Genomic DNA, 19922 nt, shown 5'->3' on the forward strand with positions numbered 1-19922 from the left:
CTCAGGAAAATATTAATCAATCTACCACAAGAATCAGCAATCCCACTCTTAGGCATGTATCCAAAAGACGCAAATTCATACAACAAGGGCATCTGCTCCTCTATGTTCTTAGCAGCATTGTTTGTAATAGCCAGAACCTGGAAGCAACCTAGATGCCCCTCAACTGAACAGTGGATAGAGAAAATGTGGTACATTTACCCAATGGTGTATTACTCAGCAAAAAAAAAATGGAATCTTGAAATGCACAGGTAAATGGATAGCACTGGAAGAAACCATCCTGAGTGAAGTAACTCAGTCACAAAAAGACAAACATGGTATGTACTCACTCATATATGGATTTTAGACATGGATCAGGAGAGTGCCAGTCTGCACTTTCACTGACAGAGAGTCTGGTAAAAAGGGAAGAACCTAAAAGATATGCATGGTACCCAAGAGAAGAGAAATGAGGCAAGATCCTCTGAACAGATGGGGAACACAGCAAGGGGTTGGGGGAGGGGATCCTGGGAAATAGAGAAGAGGAGAAGTGGAAGAGAGAGTAGGACTTAAGTTTTGTGCATGTCAATAGACATGTATCAATCTGCAATTTTCTACATGCAAGCTTCCAATTATGCCAGCACAATTTGTTGATGATTCCTTCTTTTTTCTATTGTATAATTTTAGCTTCTTTATCAAAAGCAAGAATTCATATGTGTGTGGATTAATATCAGGATTTTCTATTCAATTCCAATGGTCTACCTGGCTAATTTGTTGCCAATACCAAGCTTTTTTCAGGACTATAGCTCTATAATAGAGCTTGAAGTCAGGGATGGTGATGCCTCCGCATGTTGCATTGTTGAAGAAGGTGGTTTTGGCTATCCTGGGTATTTTTGTTTTTCCATAAATGTTGAGAATTGTTGTTTAAAGCTCTGTGAAGAATTGTGCTGGGATTTCAATGGGGATAGCATTGAATCTGTAGATTGATTTTGGCAAGATTGCCATTTTTACTATGTTAATCCTACCTATCCAAGAGCGTGGGAGATCTCTTCATTTTCGGGGTCTTTCTTTCAAGACTCAAAGTTCTTGTGGTACAGGCCTTTCACTTGTTTGGTTAGAGTTACCCCAATTTATTTTAGGTTGTTTGTGGCAACTGTAAAGGGTGATGATTCTCTGATTTCTTGCTCATTCCTTTTATTGTCGGTGTATAGTAGGGCTACGGATTTTCTTGAGTTGATCTTGTATCCTACCAATTAGCACAAGGTATTTAACAGTTGTAGGAGTTCCTGGTAGAGTTTTTCAGGTCACTTATGTAAACTATCGTATCATCTGCAAATAGTGAATGGTTGACCTCTTCCTTTCCAATTTTATTCCCTTGATCTCCTTTTGTTGTCTTATTGCTCTGGATAGAACTTCAAGTACAATATTTAAAAGGTATGGAGACAGTGTACATCCTTGATTTGTTCCTAATTTTAGCAGAATTGCATTGAGTTTCTGTCCATTGAGTTTGATGGTGGCTGTTGGTTTGCTGTATATAGCTTTTATTATGATTAGGTGTGTTCCTCTTATCCCTGATCTATCCAAGACCTTTATTATGAAGGCATGTTTGATTTTGTCAAAGGCTTTTTCAGCAACTAGTGAGATGATCATGTGATTCTTGTTTCTCATCCTGTTTACATGGTGGATTATATTTATATATTTTCATATGTTGAACCATCCCTGCATCCCTGGGAATAAACCTACTTGGCCAATATTGATGAGTTTCTGATATGTCCTTGGATCTGATTTGACAGTATTTTATTGACTATTTTTGCATCAATGTTCATGAGGGATATTGATTTGAAGTTCTGTTTCTTATTTGTGCCTTTGTGTGACTTGGGTATCAAGGTTATTGAAGCCTCAAAAAGAAGTTTGGCTGAGGGGCATCTAGGTTTATTCCAAGTTCTGGCTATCACAAATAATTTTGCTATGAATGTAGTGGAACAGACATCCTTACTGTATGAATGGGCATCTTTTGGATATATGCCTACGAATGGAGTTGCTGGGTCTTCTGGTAGGTTGATTCCCATTTAGACTGTGTTTCCTTATTGTCTCCATGTCAGCTTTCAACCCTTGCACTGTTTGAATTGTTTCTTGCAATTTTTGGTTTGTCTTTTCCTCCCTTTCTTGCATTTGTTGAATTTTTGTTTTGTTTTTATTCCACTTCTTTAAGGGATTTTCTCATATCTTATTTGAGGGCATCTACCATTTTCATGAAGTGTTTTTTTCTCAATACATGTTTTTGTTTAAATTAGAAACACGAATGCTTCACATGTAAATCACAGCTCCTTCTCCTACCCCTCTTCTTTTCCCTCCCCGAGCCTTCCCCAGGCCTCTTCCCAGTCTTCACATCATTGCCCTGGGAGGGTGGCGCCATCCTTGGGGAGTCTCCAGAGTCTGTCATTTCATCCCGGGCAGGACCTAGGCCCTTCCCCATGTGTCCAGGCTCAGAGAGCATCCCTCTATTTGGACTGTGCTCCCGAAGTGCATTCATATGCCATGGTGAACACTGATCTACTGCCGAAAGCCCCAGTGATTTCTGTGGCCTCCTCACTGACACTGCATTCATGTAATCTGGATCAGTCTCCTATTGGCCTCTCAGCCCTCAGTCTGGTCAGCTGTCTTTGTGGGTTTCAATGGCCTGGATTTGACCCCTTGCTCATCACTCCTCCATCTCTGTCACTGGGTTCCAGGAGTTCAGTTCAGTGTTTAGCTGTGGGTATCTGTCTCTGCTTCCATCAGTCACTGGATGAAGGTTCTAGGATGTCATATAACCTTATCATCAAGGAGGGGCTATTAATGTAGCCTCTCCACTACTGCTTAGTTTACCAGTTGGTGTTATCCTTGTAGATCTCTGGAGATCTCACTAGTGTCAGCTCTTTCCTCAAGACTATAATGACCCCATCTCTCATCCTGCTCACCTCTATTCTTACCTCAACTCAACCTTCCTGAGGGCATAATAAGAGGGGAGAAGAAGGCATGGGGGAGCAGGAAGGTTCAGTCATGAAGGTGTTTTTAAGGTCATTTCCCTTCTGCTTCATCCGCATTGGAGTGGTAAGTTCTTGCTGGTGTTGAATCTCTAGACTCTAGTGGTGTCATATTTATTTTTCAATTGCTGGGTGTGTTCTTATATTGCCTCTTTCCCATCAGTTCTTCCATCAGTTGTAGAAAGAGCCTCTTCCTCTCCTGGTGGATAGGCAACCAGGTTTTCCTTTCCGTGGGTGGGTACAAGCAAATCCAAAACTCTCTGGCCTCTGCTCTCTGCTCTCTGTCATCTGTCCTTAGTGCAGGCAGAAGTAGACCTGCTCTCTCTTCAGGCTTCTGGTTGTTTGGTCATCCATTGGGGGCATGTCTACCTGGCTGTGGTACCCAGGCCAGGAGATCTGAGAGAGGGAAAGCCAGAGGATTTTGGCTCTAAGATGGGACCCAGAGCTCAACTATGCCCTCTGCTCTGAGTATGGGCAAAAGTGGACCAGCTATCTCTGCAGTTTCGTGGTAGCTTGGTCCTCTGTTCTGGGGCAAGTCACCCTGTCTACAGTCCCCAAGCCAGGGGATCTGAGAGAGGGTGAACAGGAGGAATTTGGGTTTAAGATGGGACCCAGAGCTCACATCTGCCCTCTGCCCTGAGTGTGGGCAGACCTTTTCTCATTTTCTAAAAATTTAAATTAGAAGCAAACTTGTTTTACATGTCAATCCCAGTTCCTCTCCCTGCCCTCCTTCCCTGCCCTCCCAACAACCCCCTATCACATTCCCTTTTTAATCACCAGGGAGGGTGAGGCATTCCATGGGGGGATCATCAAAGTCTGTCATATCATTAGGAGTAGGACCTAGGCCCTTCCCCATGTGTCTAGGCTGAGAGAATATCCTTTGATGTGGAATCCTTGTAGATATATGGACTTTCCCTACTGCCAGATTTCTCTTTAACCCTATAATGGCTCCCTCTATAATGGGATCTCTGTTCTTACTTCCCCCACTCAATTTTCCTGCTTTTGCATGTCCTCTTCTCCCTTCCTCTTCACTCTTTCTCTTTCTCTTAACTTCCTCTCCCCTCCTCCTATGCTTGCAATTTACTCAGAAGATATTGTTCCTTTCCCCTTCTCCAGGGGGAGGGGGAATCTTTTATGTCTCTTTTAGGGTCTTCCTTGTTATCTAGCTTCTCTGGCGGTGTGGATTGTAGGCTGGCAATCTTTTCCTCTATGTCTAAAATCCATACATAAGTGAGTATATACCATAGTTGTCTTTTTGTGACTGGGTTACCTCACTCAGGATGGTTTCTTCTTGTGCCATCCTTTTGCCTGGGAATCTCAAGATTCCACTGTTTTATTCCACCGATCAGTACTCCATTGTGTAAATGTGCCACCTTTTGTTTATTCATTCTTCAGTTGTGGGATATCTAGGTTGCTTCCAGTGTCTGGTTATTACAAATAATACTGCTATTTATATAGTTGAACAGATGTCCTTGTTCTATGAATGTGCATCTTTTGGGTATATGCCTAAGAGTGGAATTCGTTGGATCTTATGGTAGAATGATTCCCATTTTCCTGAGGAAGTGCCATACTGATTTCCAAAGCGGCTGTACTAGTTGCCATTCCCACCAGCAGTGGAGGAGTGTTCCCCTTCTCCACCCCAGCATAAACTGTTGTTGGTGTTTTGTATTTTAGCCCTTATGACAGGAGAAAGATTGTATCTCAGAGTTGTTTTGATTTGCATTTCCCTGATTGTTAAGGCTGTTATGCCATCATTACTTCAGATTGTGTTTCTTTATTGTTGTTTCTATTTCTGCCTTGAAACCTTGTACTATTTTAATTTTTCTTGCAATTTTTGGTTTGTTTTTTCCTCCATTTTTTGAATTTTTTTGTTTTTTCTTCCATTTCTGTTAGAGATTTTCTTATTACCTCTTTGAGGGGCTCTGTCATCTTCTTGATGTTGTTTATAAGGTCATTCTCTTCTGTTACATCTGTGTTGGGATGTTCAGGTCTTGCTGGTGTAGGGTCCCTTGTCTCTGTAGGTATCAAATTGGTTTTTTTGTTGTTGAATGTGTTCTTATATTGTTGTCTTCCCATCCTTTCTTCCAGTAGGTGCAGGTGGGGTCTCTTCCTCTCCTGGTGGGTATGGGTCAAAGGTTAGCTTCTGGCAGGTGCAAGCAGGTGCAATGGTCCGATGGGTCTCAAGATGAGTGCAAGTGTGTCTGAGACACTCCCTCTCCCCTGAGTGGGGACAGGACTAACACAGTGATGTCAGCAGTCTCTGGATTGTATGGTCTGCTGTGGGTGAGTTGACCTGCTCACAGTCCCCAGGCCAGGATATCCCAAATAGGGCAAGCATAAGTCCCAATATGAAATACTTGAACTGTGACATTTATATCTACTTATACAGTACTCACTCAGCATCATAAATGATGATTCAAGTAATATAATGACATTGGTAAACCTCTAAAGCATATTGTGGTTTGTAAAAATGACTTAGAATGGCTGCCCTCCAGTCCCTGCCCTGTGCATGAGATCAATAGGGACTCTGCTCTGGGCCTGCAAGTCTCTACATCCCCTTGCTTCTGTCTCCTTGGGGGTTCTCTGTGCCAAGAGATGACCTGCCCTGCCTGGAAGTCTCAAAGCCTGCCCACACCTCAGGCTTCAGTCCCTGGTGCTTAAGGTGAGTGGGAGCCCTGCTTTTAGCCACAACTCCTGACATTCCCCTGCCCTGTTCTTGAGTCTTACATCCCCTCTGGTCTGCCCTGTGCTTGAGACTGTCTCAGACCCACCTGCACTCATCGTGAGACCCATCAGAGAACTGGGCCTGGAAGAGTTCCTTAGACCCAATCCCATTAGGAGAAGAAGAGACTCCACGAGCTCCTACTGAAAGAAGGGATGAGAAGATGGCAATGTAAAAACATAGTCAACAAAAGAATAACAAGTATGACACCAACAGAATCTTCAAACTCTACACCAGCACGACCTGAATATACCAACATAGATGAAACAGAAAAGAATGACCTTCAAAAAACCTCATGATAGTAATAGAAGCCCTCAAAGAGGATATCAGACAATCCCTTAAAGAAATGGAAGAAAACACAAACCAAAAAAATGCAAGAAATCAAAAAACCTCTTAAGAAAGCAAGGAAAGTCAAGAAAAAACATTAAAACAGATGAAGGAAATAATTCAAACAGTTCAAGATCTGAAAACCGAAATGGAAACAATAAAAAAGCCATACAAACTGAGGTAATGCTGGAAATAGAAAAGCTGAAGAAACAATCAGGAACTGCAGATGCAAACATAACTAACAGAATACAAGACACGGAAGACAGAACCTCATGCACTGAAGATAAACTAGAAGAAATAGATTCATAGACAAAGAAATTCTTAAATCCAAAAACTCCTTAACATAAAATATCCAGGAAATATGGGGCACCGTGAAAAGACCAAACAAATATGTATAGAAGAAGGCAAAGAAGCCAAGCTCAGAGGTGCATAAAATATATTCAACAAAATCATAGAAGAAAACTTTCCTAACCTGAAGAAGGAGATGCCTGTGAAACTACAAAAAGCTTACCAAATACCAAATAGACTGGACCAAAATCAAAAGTCCTGTCACCACATAATAATCAAAACATCAAACATATAGAGTAAACAATGAATATTAAAAGCAACAAAGGAAAAAGGCAAAGTAACATATAAAGGCGAATCTATCAGAATTACACCCAAATTCTCCTTGGAAACTATGAAAGCCAGAAGGTCCTGGATAGATGTTCAACAAACACTAAGAGACCACAGATTCCAGCCCTGACTACTATTCCCAGCAAAGCTTTTAATCACTATAGATGGAGAAAAAAAGATATTCCATGACAAATCCGGATTTATGCAATACATATACACAAATCCAGTCCTATAGAAAGTTCTAGAAGGAAAACTCCAACCCGTAGGAAGTTACCTACACTAAAAATAAGCAGAAGTCAGAAATAGGTTAGCAACTCACACACAAAACCACCAACGAAAACAGATCCAAGGCAAACGAGAACCAACAATCGATGGTCATTAATATCCCTGACTATCAATGGTGTTAACTCACTTGTAAAAAGACACAGGCTAACAGAGTGATGTGAAGACAGAACCCATCCTTCTGCTGCATACGAGAAACACACCTCAATTTCAAACACAGTTGTTACTTCATAATACTTCATGGTTAAGTGTTGAGAAAAGATTGTCCAATCAAATGGACGTGAGAAGCAAGCAGGTGTGGCTATCCTCATATCTAACAAAATAGACCTCTACCAGGGAACACTCACAGCTGGTAAACACCTTCATCAAAGTGTCAGGATACAAAATTAACTTAAAACATCCGTAGCCCCTTTAGAAATCACTATGGAACTTATTCAGAAAAAAACGGAAAAAGCCTACCACAAGACCCAGCAATTCCACTCTTAGGCATATATCGAAAAGATGCACATTCATACAACAAGGACATCTGTTCCACTATGTTCATGGCAGCATTATTTGTAATAGCCAGAAATTTGAAGCAACCTAGATGCCCCTCAACTGAAGAGTGGAAAGAGAAAATGTGGTGCAATTACACAAAAGAGTACTATTCTGCAGAAAAAAACAATGGAATCCTGAAATTTGCAGGTAAATGGATGACAACAGAAGAAAGCAACGTGGTTGAGGTTAACCAACCACAAAAAGACAAACATGATGTGTACTCTATCATACATGGATTTTAGACATAGATCTGGGAAGTGCCAGCCTACAATCCCATGGCCAGAGAGTCTGGGAAATAGAACATTCATTCTAAGGCTGATGGAAGCAGAGGCAAACTCCATGGCTAAACACTGAGCTGAACTCAAGGAATCCATAAATAGAGAGGGAGGACTAATTACTAAAGGGGTTAAGACTGGGCTGGTTTAACCCCTAAAAACAGCTGATCTGACAAGATTTTCCTCGTGAATCCCAGACTGATGCCTGGGAATCGAGCATGGGACTGATCAAGACCCCCTGAATGTGGGTGTCAGTGAGGAGGCCTAGCTAATCTTTTGATCCTTGGGTAGTAGATCAGTATTTATCCCTTTCATAAAAATGTATTTTGGGTGCCCATCCAACAATGAGAGATGCATTCTCACCCTGGTCTCTTGTGGGAGGGTCTAGGCCCTGCCCCGGATGAAATGACAGACTATGGACACCGCCATGGAGGGCCTAACCCTTCCTGGGGAAATAAGGGGACATTGGGGGGATTGTTGGGAGTGTGTAGATGAAGTGGAGGGAAAGGGATAGGAACCTGGAATTGATATGTGAGGCAACCTTGTTTATAACTTAAGTTTAAATTGAAAAGTAAAAATAAAATAACTGATAGCAGCTTATATTGAAGAGGATGTGGAGTTATGGGAACACTTCTCCATTGCTGGTGGGAGTATATACTTGTATAGCCACTTAGGAAATCAGTATGGATGTTTCTCAGATAATTAGGAATCAGTCTACCTCAAGTCCCAGCAATACCACTCTTAGGCATATCCCCAAAGGATACACAATCATACCAAAAAGATATTCACTCATGTACATTCATAACAGCATTATTAGTAATATCTAGAACCTGGATACCATGGAATGCCCATCAACCAAAGAATGAATAAGGAAAATGTAGTACATTACACAATGAACTATAACTCAGTGGTAAAAAACAATGACATCATGAAAAAAATCAGTAGCCTTTCTATATATAGACAATAAAGGGGACGAGAAAGAAATCAGAGAAGCATCAGCCTTTACAATAGTCAAAAACAACATAAAGCCGGGTGGTGGTGGCACACGCCTTTAATCCCAGCACTTGGGAGGCAGAGGCAGGCTGGTCTCTGTGAGTTCGAGGCCAGGCTGGACCGACAGCCTCCACTACAGAGAAACCCTGTCTTGTAAAACCAAAAAAAAACCAACATAAAATATCTTGGGGTAACTCTAGCCAAACAGGTGAAACACCTTTATAGCAAGAACTTTGAGTCTTCAATGAAATTAAATGAAATTAAAGAAGATACCCAAAAGTGGAAAGACCTCCCATGCTTTGGATATGTAGGATCTACATAGGAAAAATGGCAATCTTACCAAAAGCAATCTACAGATTCAATGCAATCCCTACAAAAATACCAGCACAACTTTTCACAGATCTTGAAAGTAAAAACCTAATTTTTATATGGAAAAACAAAAGACCCAGGATAGCCAAAATAATCCTGTACAATAAAGGAATATCAGGAGGCCTCACCATCCCTGACTTCAAGCTCTATTATTGGGCTATAGTCCTGAAAACAGTTTGGTATTGGCACAAAAACAGAGAGGTAAACCAATGGAATTGAATCGAAAACCCTACTATCAACCCACACACCTTTGAAGACCTGATCTTTGACAAAGGAGCTAAAACTATTCAATGGAAAAAAGAAAGCATCTTCAACAAATGGTGGCCGAGTAACTGGATCCTGGCATGTAAAAGAAAGTAGATAGATCCGTACCTGTCACTATGTACAAAACTTAAGTCCAAATGCATCAATGACCTCAATATCAATCCAGCCACACTGAACCTCTTAGAATAAAAAGTGTCAAGTCCCCATGAATGAATTTGTACAGGAGACTGCTTCCTGAATATAACACCAGTAGCATAGACACTGAGATTGACAATTAATAAATGGGACCTCCTGAAACTGAGAAACTTCTGCAAGGCAAAGGACACAGTCAACAAGACAGAACAACAGTCCACAGAATGTACAAAACTTAAGTCCAAATGCAACAAAGACCTCAACTTCAATCCAGCCACACTGAACTTCTTAGAAGAGAAAGTGTGAAGTCCTCATGAATGAATTGGTACAGGAGACTGCTTCCTGAATATAACACCAGTAGCATAGACACTGAGATTGACAATTAATAAATGGGACCTCCTGAAACTGAGAAGCTTCTGCAACGCAAAGGACACAGTCAACAAGACAGAATGACAGTCCACAGAATGTGAAAAGATATTCACTAACCCCACATCTGACAGAGGGCTGATCTCCAAAATTTCAAAGAAGCAAATCTCCAGAACATCAAAGGATCCAATAAAAAAGTGGGGTACATAACTAAATAGAGAATTCTCAATAGAGGTGTCTAAAATGGTTGAGAGACACTTGAGAAAGTGTTCAACATCCTTAGCCCTCAGGGAAATGCAAATTAAAGCAACTCTGAGATGCCATCTTACTCTTGTCAGAATGGCTAAAATCAAAAACACTAATGACAGTTTATGCTGGAAAGGATGGGGAGAAAGGGGAGCACTCCTCAATTGCTGGCAAGAATGCCAACTTTTGCAACCACTTTGGAGACTGGTATGGAGATTCCTCAGGAAAACGGGAATCTGTCTACCAAAAGATCCAACATTCCATTCTTAGTCATATACCCCAAAACATCTTGGAATAAAAGATTTCTGGGAAAGATTCATGCAGGTGAGGCCCAGTGGATGAAAGACTCTGTCAGGATTTGGGCTAGGTGCCATGCCTGTGATATTTTTGTCTAAGAAAGCAGCATCATTCTTCTCTTGTTCTAGGAACTTTATTGAAGTTGAATTTAATTATACTGGACTAATTTGTTTGATGGGGGAAAGTATATGGTCACACTTAAAAGTTTGAAAAGAAGATTGCAGACATTGAAGAAGCAGAGACTGTTAGAGATATTAGAGTTACTACGGAGACCCTCAGCTCTGCACTGGATTGTAGAGAAGAGTTTCTTGAAGGGTCCCATATAGAAGCTGATACACTGAGATCCAAGAATTCAAGCTACCTCTGACTGGTTTCAGAACTTGGCATTGGCCTACGTATAACACTTTTTTGAAGGAATGACAGATATAGCATTGAGGGAACATAGAGGTCAGTTGAGGTCAGGTGTTGGAGTACTTGAAAAGAGGCCCTGGTGTCTGTATGAAGTTGGGAATGTGACATCATAGTTGTAATGGAAACTTGAGGACAATGGAGCTGGCAAAACCATTGGTCACGAGTCAAGGAGGCATGCAGACAGCAATGGACCAGGCCTGGTCTGTTTATGTTTCAGAAACCAGAGTTGTGGAAGTGCGACTACCTAAGTAAATGGTACAAAACCCTGGAGAACAGTGTGAATTGATAGAGACTCAGAAAATAAAATAAGCCTCGTGGAATCAAGGAACTTTAATCTTGAAGTGTAACTCCCAGAGAGGGAAAATCAAGGCAAATACACAGAGACAGAGAACAGACAGACAAGCCCTTGGAATGCTAAGCAATGCATAATGAAAGGGAACCACAAGAGAGCTGTATACATCCACCTTCAAACATACATGAGTGTTAAAGTATCTGGTTATAAAAACAGATCTCTCTCTTCCAGTATCCCAAATCGTGTACACTCAGGGTGACGGTGATTATTCTAGTGTGTTGAGTGGAAATGTAACAGGTTTGTCTTAGGAATATATAGATTTGAATCAGAGGCAGGCAGATCTCTGTGAGTTTGAGGCCAGTCTGGTCTATAATGCTACACAGAGAAACCCAGTCTCAAAAATCCAAAAAAGGAATAAATATTTGCTTATTAAACATTTTATATGAGATATTCGCAACGTTACAACATATACTTAAAGCCTTCAGAAATTAAAGGAGAGTGAGATTGTGGATCAATTATACTCAATTCTTTTTATATGAGACAAAGGTGTTAAGAAAAAGAGAACATCTGGGAAAATTAACATTCATTCAATCCTTGTCAAGTTGAACGACCAAAGAAATTCTGAGCTTTCCTGCACTGCCTTGAGCCTTCTGTCAGGCAGGTGGTGATGGTAGGAACTGTTTCCTAGTAGATATTCCAGGGATGTTGCAGGCAGAACCAGTTTGGCAAACCCTGCATCACTCAATTATCACAAGAACTTTATGTTATTAATGTCAGGTTAGCTAATTTTGTCTGATAAGGCCATTTCTCAGCTGCTTCCCTAGACTGTATCCAATTCTGCATGCTCTTCTGAAGAACCACCCTCTCCACCCTCCTCTGCCTCAGGAGTGTCCTGCAGAGCTCTCTGTAGACACAGCTTCAGAGCCTGACATTGAAGCCTGCAGTGCCCAATAGAGCCAACACGTAAGCAAATGATGGGTTTGGCACAGCTGTTAACACAGGATAAGTTTTGTCATTTCGTAAACATTGAAGGGGAAAATTATATGAAACCTCTCAAACCAATCGAAGAGGAACCAGTTGATCGCACAGAATGAGCAAAAGAGCACAAATACCAGCCTAGTGAAGGCAATGGCCACATGTGACCTTGCCATCAACATCTGTCTTGAACTCTTAGAGTCAATCTGTACCCTGGGAGGACCACAAATAAAACAAGCAAAAGTGATGAAATTTAGTTTCTTACACCAACCACAAGCAAAACCATTAAAGAAGAAGCCACATGCTGTCCCTTGTGGGAGGCTCAATAGGAGGGACAAGGCCTGGAGCATGGCACACGTTCTGGTGTATGTCTTGGGCTTTGGCAGAAATACCAGATGGGCCCCATAACAGACAGGCAGTACTGAGAACTAATGGTGGGTGAGTGTGCTCAGACCTGCATGATAAGTAAAACTGAACAAAATCTTGAAATCTTTGGGGATGGTGATGTAGATGGTTTGGAGCCATCTCCAACCAGTTTAAGGATTCCAGGAGTTTGGCTCAGTGCTTGGCTGTGGATCTCTGCTTCTGCTTCCATCAGGTACTGGATGAGGCATTCAATGCAGCCTCTCCACTATTGCTAAGATTCTTAATTGGTGGCATCCTTGTGAATCCCTGGACTTTTCCTTAGTGCCAGATTTCTCTTTAAATGTTAATGGCTTCCTCTATTAAGGTATCGCTTTTCTTGTTCTCCTCGTCTATTCTTCTCCAAGTCAATCTTTCTGATGTTCTCCTCCCCATCCTAACCTCCTGTTTCTCCTCCTTCCATCCTTCCCCCTCCCTTTATGCTCCCAATTTGCTGAGGAGATCTTGTCCCTTTCCCCTTCTCTGGGTGATCATGTATGTCTCTCTTAACATCCTCCTTGTTTCCCAGATTCTCTGGGGTTGTGGATTATAGGCTGGTTATTCTTTGCTCTATGTCTAATATCCATATATGAGTGACTACATACCATGTTTGTCTTTCTGTATCTGAGTTACCTCATTCAGTATAGCTTCTTTAGTTTCTATCCATTTGTGTGCGGAGTTAATGAGTACTAATGATAACTCTGCTGATCAGAGTCAAAACCCGAGGGAAAATGACTGGAAATGATAACTCTGTTCTGTCATATTTTGTGAACGATGATTAAAGATGAATAAGAGAAAATGCTAAGCGCATGTCAAAAATCAAAAATTATATGACCTGTTTTGGAACGACATGAATGTATTCCAGCTTATTGAATTCTGTATAAAGAAGCACTCTGACTGCTAGGCAGTCAGGGTGCAAGAGTCTCGCAACAAGCCTGGCCTAGGTTGCTTCTTCCCTCACCTACTCCTTACATCCCCTGATGGGACCTTCTTCTCTGCCAGAATTGTGTTTCTTCTCTGCCCATCCCTCCTAAAACAAATCTAAAAAGGTTCCTTTATCTGATCCCTCCCATTGCTGCTCTTGCAACCACCCACCTTCAGACCCTGCCCTCATCCAGAGCTGGACGCTGGACTCTTGCAAAACTCAAACAAAATTTCCAAACTTTTACCCCGAGAAGCAAACACCAATCACTGAAGTGTGGGAGTGGATAGATTTCAAACAAATCCAACTAACATTATTTTTGCCACAAACACCAACGTTAATGCCCTTGATGATTTACTATGAGATCACATTTAATAATCATAATAATAATAATAATAATAAGTGCCTAAAGTGAATGTGTCATTAAGAAAAAATGAGAAAACATAGAAAATGGGACTGTATATGTGAGCATTTATAAGACCATAAGTAAAGAACAAATTTCCTGAATGAGAGAAAGGAATAAGTATGTGTTCCATGTGTGGGGTCTGCATTTCCTCAGGACAATCTGTAGATCCATTTCATATGGACAGATAAACAATGAAAATAAGTTCATTTGCAGAGATACTAAAATAAAAACTTAGATCATGAGATTAGGAATTGATACCACCAGGGTAGTCCATTCAATTGTATATGTTTTTAGAGAAAAACTATACAGATGATATACCATGCTGCAGTGGCAACTACAGTGTGGCCATGCATGGTGTGGCATGTCCCAGTGACACATTCATTCTTTAGTCAGAAAAAGTCAGAGTACAAGCTCACAATGCCTGCTGTTGCTATTTATGATAGGAGTTCGAAATCAGAGAAAATCAGGTAAAGAGATGTGGAACAAATATTGATGACATAGGTTGATGTGTGAGTGGAACCAGGCAAATACCAAGAAACATCTTAGTGAGGACCCAGATTTACATATGTCTGACTGTGATTGGCTCCCAGCTCGTGTACAGGAAATCACTTGTCATTTCAGAGTTTGTTTTTTTTTATAAATCTCACTTATAAAAACTTATATAGTCAACTTTTAGCTACATGTGGTCACAAACACTAACCTCCTAGAATCATTTGTGAACTTAACAGCAAGGATGTGAACTGTGAGTCACTCAGTGTACAAAAGTCTGCCTTTCCATCAGCACTGGCCACCTCCCCATCTCTGGACAGGAACATGGAATTAAGTGAAGAATATACTGCATGAACTTGCAGAGTTATTGGTATGCTGTTTGCTCTGAGCTCATATCATCCTGATTCTACAACAGAGCACTATTTGAAGGAGTCCTCTGCTTCCTACAGAGAAAGGCAGGAGACAGAGTCTTCTCTCTGAAACATTCTCCCTTCTTCATAGCTCCCATTTGCCCAAATCATTCAGATTCTATGACATGGAGAGAAGAGATCTTCTGAAATTCTTTTAAAGAGGAAGCCTGCATATAGCATTACTTCTCAGAATTGAGGTTTGGTCAAACAGGTTTCAGTATTTTGCTTGTTTCTTCAAAGGATTTGTATGGGATACACGTGATAAACTACTGAGAGGAACATTGGTTTACTTCAGAGTCATTGAACAGTTACCTCAGGATAGGATGATTCATAAAGACAGGCAAAGTTAAAGGAAAATGGAAATGCATGGTGAATTTTACGGAGTAGCACAGGGTTTTATTCCTGGGCTTTAAGTGACAAGATTAAGAACTGCTACTAGAAAGAGCATAGCATTAGTTGTCCCTTAGTGGTAGTGACGAATATCCAGGCAGGTGGAGAGGTTTTGCCAACACATTCTCACCATGTGACAGATTTAGGAGATAAAAACTCAGATCCTATCTCTTGCCCCTCAGAGTCCTTGTAAGTCACACAGAGTATACCAGTGTGATGACACACATTTTGTCTGTCAAGTTTACAATTCCATTAGAACATTTTTCTTCAAATATGTTTAATTCATTTTTCATTTTTTGCCTTTTATTCTAGTATTTCTACTTTTATGGAGTAATCACATACATTAATAATAATTTCCCATGAGAGTGGCTTGAAATTTTTGAAGGGAAACTTTTCTTCACAGGCTAGTATATCCATGTGACTACAAATTAAATACGGTATCACAATTACTTAAAAGTATGTCTATTAAAGTCATTCTGAAATATTGACCATCAATCCTAAGAACATTTAAAAATGTTGTTCTCCAAATTAAAGGGCACTATTTTTCTGTAGTAAACATGACTCAGTCACTTCAGCATGTGGGCCTTGAGAAGACAAAGGTTGAATTGGGCCAGTTCACTCCTATTAATCTCATTTAGCAGGTGGTAGTAAAAATTATGTGCTCATCTTCTAGTAGTAACTGTTTATTCATATTTCACCATCAGAAAAAAAGAGTATAGTAAATAGGATCCATTCTCTAATTTAAAACTGAGAGTTTTCCCATATTACCATTCCTAAAAGCCCCCATAGATCCCCTCACAGCTGTCACTCCTGGTGAGCAAGTGCCTGCCACTTGCTGGGCAGGATGCATTTAAGACACATCCAAAACACAGCATTGTTCCCATGGCCTCCAAAGGACATGTCCCTCATGTATTCTAAGTGCAATGACATTCTTAAAAAACTGGAAAGGAACCTAAGGCTCCTGTGATTTGACAGAAATTAAGTTAAATCATAGAAGAAAAGATTTAGAATCTGAGAATTTAGGAAGTAAAGATTAGCAAATGTTATGGAATGGGGTTAAAAAATGTACAAATGGTAAACTCTGCTTTTCCTGAGATGAATGGGCAAACACATTTCATAACTTTGACAATATAAAACAAAAATAACATTTCTTTTCAGAGACGCTAGCAATGAAATTGTGAAGGTGGGTGAGAGTTGGAATTTAGGGCACCTGTAGAGGATTCAGGGGCACTGTCAGTTCGAGAATATCATCTGGAAGAAAACCACACTGCTCTGGAAGAAGCAGCATCAATCGTGACTCCCCTTTCACCATGCAGAGCTCTGCAAGGCTGCATGGTATACCTTTGCTTAAGTAATAATACATCAGCATACCCTAAACTAAAACTGTTTAATGCTTTTATGATGGGGATTGTCTCTTAGTTGAGAGAACAGTTATTTGCATGGAGACTAGTTAATAAGGGATGATAGCGGCTGATATGTGAGGCACAATATGCCGGTGCTTCTGTTGTACAGTCACAAACCCCAGCCTTACGCTGATCAATGACGCTATGATGAGGATTGATCTTTAATGGAAAGAACAACAATTACTTACAGGGATGTGGACCAGACAGGATGTGATGTGAGAGGCTGTTATGTGAGACAAGATATACTGATGCTTCAGGTATATGGTCTCACACCCCAAGCTGAAACTGCTTAATGTTGCTACCTCTGATGGGAGTTGGTCCTTTAAAGAGGAAAGAGCAATTATTTGGAGGCGCGTAGACCTAAAAGTATGTGATAAAGGAGGCTCATATATGAGTGTAACTAGGGCAGTTGCCAAGAAGCATCTTAGTGGACATTTGAACTCGAAGATCTCTGATGTGCAGCCTGTTACGGGCATACATAATGGAAGTCACAAGGTATGCTCAATGTTTTTATAAGCCTCCTCTGTGTGAGAGACATCTATTCAGTTCTTGAAAGCAAATCCCAACTCCAGAAGAAGGAAGTCGAGTCCTGAATATATATGTGAAGGGGTCTTCTTCAATCTCAGTCAGCTCTCCACCTCTAGACTGGAAAAATGGGAAAAATGTAAGGATGTAGTCTAAGAATGTCAAGAGAATTACTGCCATCGTGTTTCTCTGAGTTTCTAGCCCTGCGTTGCTACCACAAAATGCAACATGCTGGATATAGGACTTCCTCCCTGGATGGCATGGGACATATGCTTCCTTGGAAACAGAGAAGGCTTAGATTCAACAGATTCTTTCTACTTTCCTCCAAGTAATTCAGTTCCCCCAAGTCATTCAGACAGACAGACAGATGTACATACATACAGAAAGACAGACAGACAGACAGACAGGTGATACATGTAGCTAAGGTGCAAGAGGGCATAAATAGATACACAGAGAAGCGCTGCTGTTGTCAACACACATCTTAGCAGGAGAGAGATAAAAAGTAAGAATCCCAAACCTCTTTCCTGCTGCTCTCAAGTGTCCTTGAAATGTCATCAGCTGTCCCAAATATGAATATAGAGAAATGACTACTTTTAGGGGTCATATAAGGTGCTTCTGCAGGATGTCATTGAGCAGAGAGAAAGATGGAAGGAAAAACTTCCTCATTTGCAAGTCCTCTTACAGTGTGAAGTTTCTAGATTTAACTGTTTCTCCCCTCATTGCCATTGGAGTGATTTTTGTCTTGTTTACATTTAAATTTCCTAATGCTGTGTGTGTGGGGAGACTTACTCATATTGACTAAAATTCCTTGAGAATAGATTAGAAATAATGCAAGAGAACATATTTCTCATAGGCTACAGTATGTGGGTGGCTACTCAAATACAGACTGATAGAAGAATACCTTCCAAGAAAGTGGTTGCCTGTAGGCTGGCATCTGTACCAAGTCAGACATGAGCACTGCAGTGTTGGTTATGAGATCTAAACAGGAAGCAGCACGCTCTGGGTCAAGGACTCCCAGCCACATCAGCTTGTCAGTGTAGAGGAAATACACAGAGGAGCAGGAGGTCATTTCTCTAAATCCCTGACAGCCCTTGTTTCATTTTTTCACTCATCTCTGAATCTTCAGTTTTTGTTAATGTATTTGTCATCAGATTCAAAAGAGGATGTGAACTATGATCCATTTAGCTTAACACTCAGATAATACATTAAGAGATAAATAAAGTGCCCCCATCTTTATGGCAGTGAATAAAGGTTTTAAAGTTCTCTCAAGCATTCTGTCATATGAATGTTTTTGGTACCTTCTCTAAAACAGGGTCAACAGCACAGAACCAAGAAAAACCATCAGAGGATATGTAGAAGAAAACTCAAGGATCCCATATTAATGCCATCTTAGAAAAACCTTTCTGTTCATTTAAACAAGGTGTCTCCTTTGAGACAACATCCCAATAAATGCTACAGAATTCATGGCAAGAGTTGAGGGAAAACATCAAAAGGAAATGTGTGTCACTTAGTGCCTCTTCACATCCACATCTGACAGAGATGGCTACATGAAACCCTGCAAACATATGTTCAAAGTGTAAAGTATCATGAGAAGAAAACAGAATTTTTGCTCTTCCATACACATTGTATTCAGGAGAACCAATGAGAGAGAGCTTGTTTCTCTGAGAGAGTTAGTGATGGAAAAGTTGAACATGCCCCTCTTCTCCCTCAGAATATGACTTCTTCCCATTCAGATGTCTCCTGCTTTTCTGATGGCCATGGATTCTGAAGCTATGTTCAATTTAATGGCAGTAAAGAAACTGGATCCTCAATTGTTAAGAGCATTGTATTGGTGGGTGGGAGAACAGGATACAAATTACTATATAGCCATGCTGGACTTAGGCTTGCTAGGTCATGGAGAAAAACCATAAACGTTTGATCTTCCTGACTCTACCTACTGAGCACTGGGGTTACAGGTGAACACTACAACAGCCATGTTTATGTTGACTATAATTGATGTTCACCACCTCTGTTCTCAGTACCAACTGACTACTTCTCTCCTGCTGTTTCACAAATTGCTAGTTAGAGTTCTCCTTCATCTATGCTCCTGAGTGACATCTTGTTTATCATGTGGGTAAGTCTCGTGTGCTTTTCCATTATTCACTTCTAATAGTCACACATTGCTGTGGTGTACAAAAGATTTGTCAGTAGTTGATGTCCAGGGTAGATGGCTTAGTTTATAAAGTGATTGCACTGCAAATATGGGACCTTGAATTACAGCCTCCAGAATCATTCAGGCCTGGCAAGGCATGCCCATCATTCCAGTGTTGGGAGTGCGGACCCCAAATGATCCTTTGCATTTTTGGTGGTCTATGGATGAGTATGTGAGTTTAATGTACAATGAGAAACCTTTTCTCAAAAAGTAAGGTAGCAATCTATTTGAAGAAAAAAACTGATGTTGGCCTGCAGCTCTATAAACAACCACATACACATACTGTATTGGATCTGAGGCAGTTTTTCTGGGTTGGAATTCATGCTGTCAGAACCAGGTGTAATCATTCATTCTTTTGTGCAACAACTCCATCTTCAGAAAGCTGGTGAAAAAAAAAACAACAGGCATTCTTACTTCACACACTCTTGTGGGGATTCAAATTGACCATACAGTTAAAGTTTAAATGAACTGATACATTCAGTTCATATATGACCTTGTCCTATTCCTGTAGTTACAAATGCATGTCCTGTCCATCACTATTCATATTTCAGGTATCTCACCTTCTCACCTTCTGGTCAGACAGTCAACAGAGAGGGATGAAGGGACGAACATCCCATTTATATTTAAAACTATTTTGATTTTCCTCACTCCTTAAGTTGTAATGTATTTCTTTTTTCACTTT

The sequence above is a fragment of the Mesocricetus auratus genome, unplaced genomic scaffold (genome assembly GCF_017639785.1).
Source record: "Mesocricetus auratus isolate SY011 unplaced genomic scaffold, BCM_Maur_2.0 Super-Scaffold_100030, whole genome shotgun sequence".
NCBI classification, from domain to species: domain Eukaryota; kingdom Metazoa; phylum Chordata; class Mammalia; order Rodentia; family Cricetidae; genus Mesocricetus; species Mesocricetus auratus.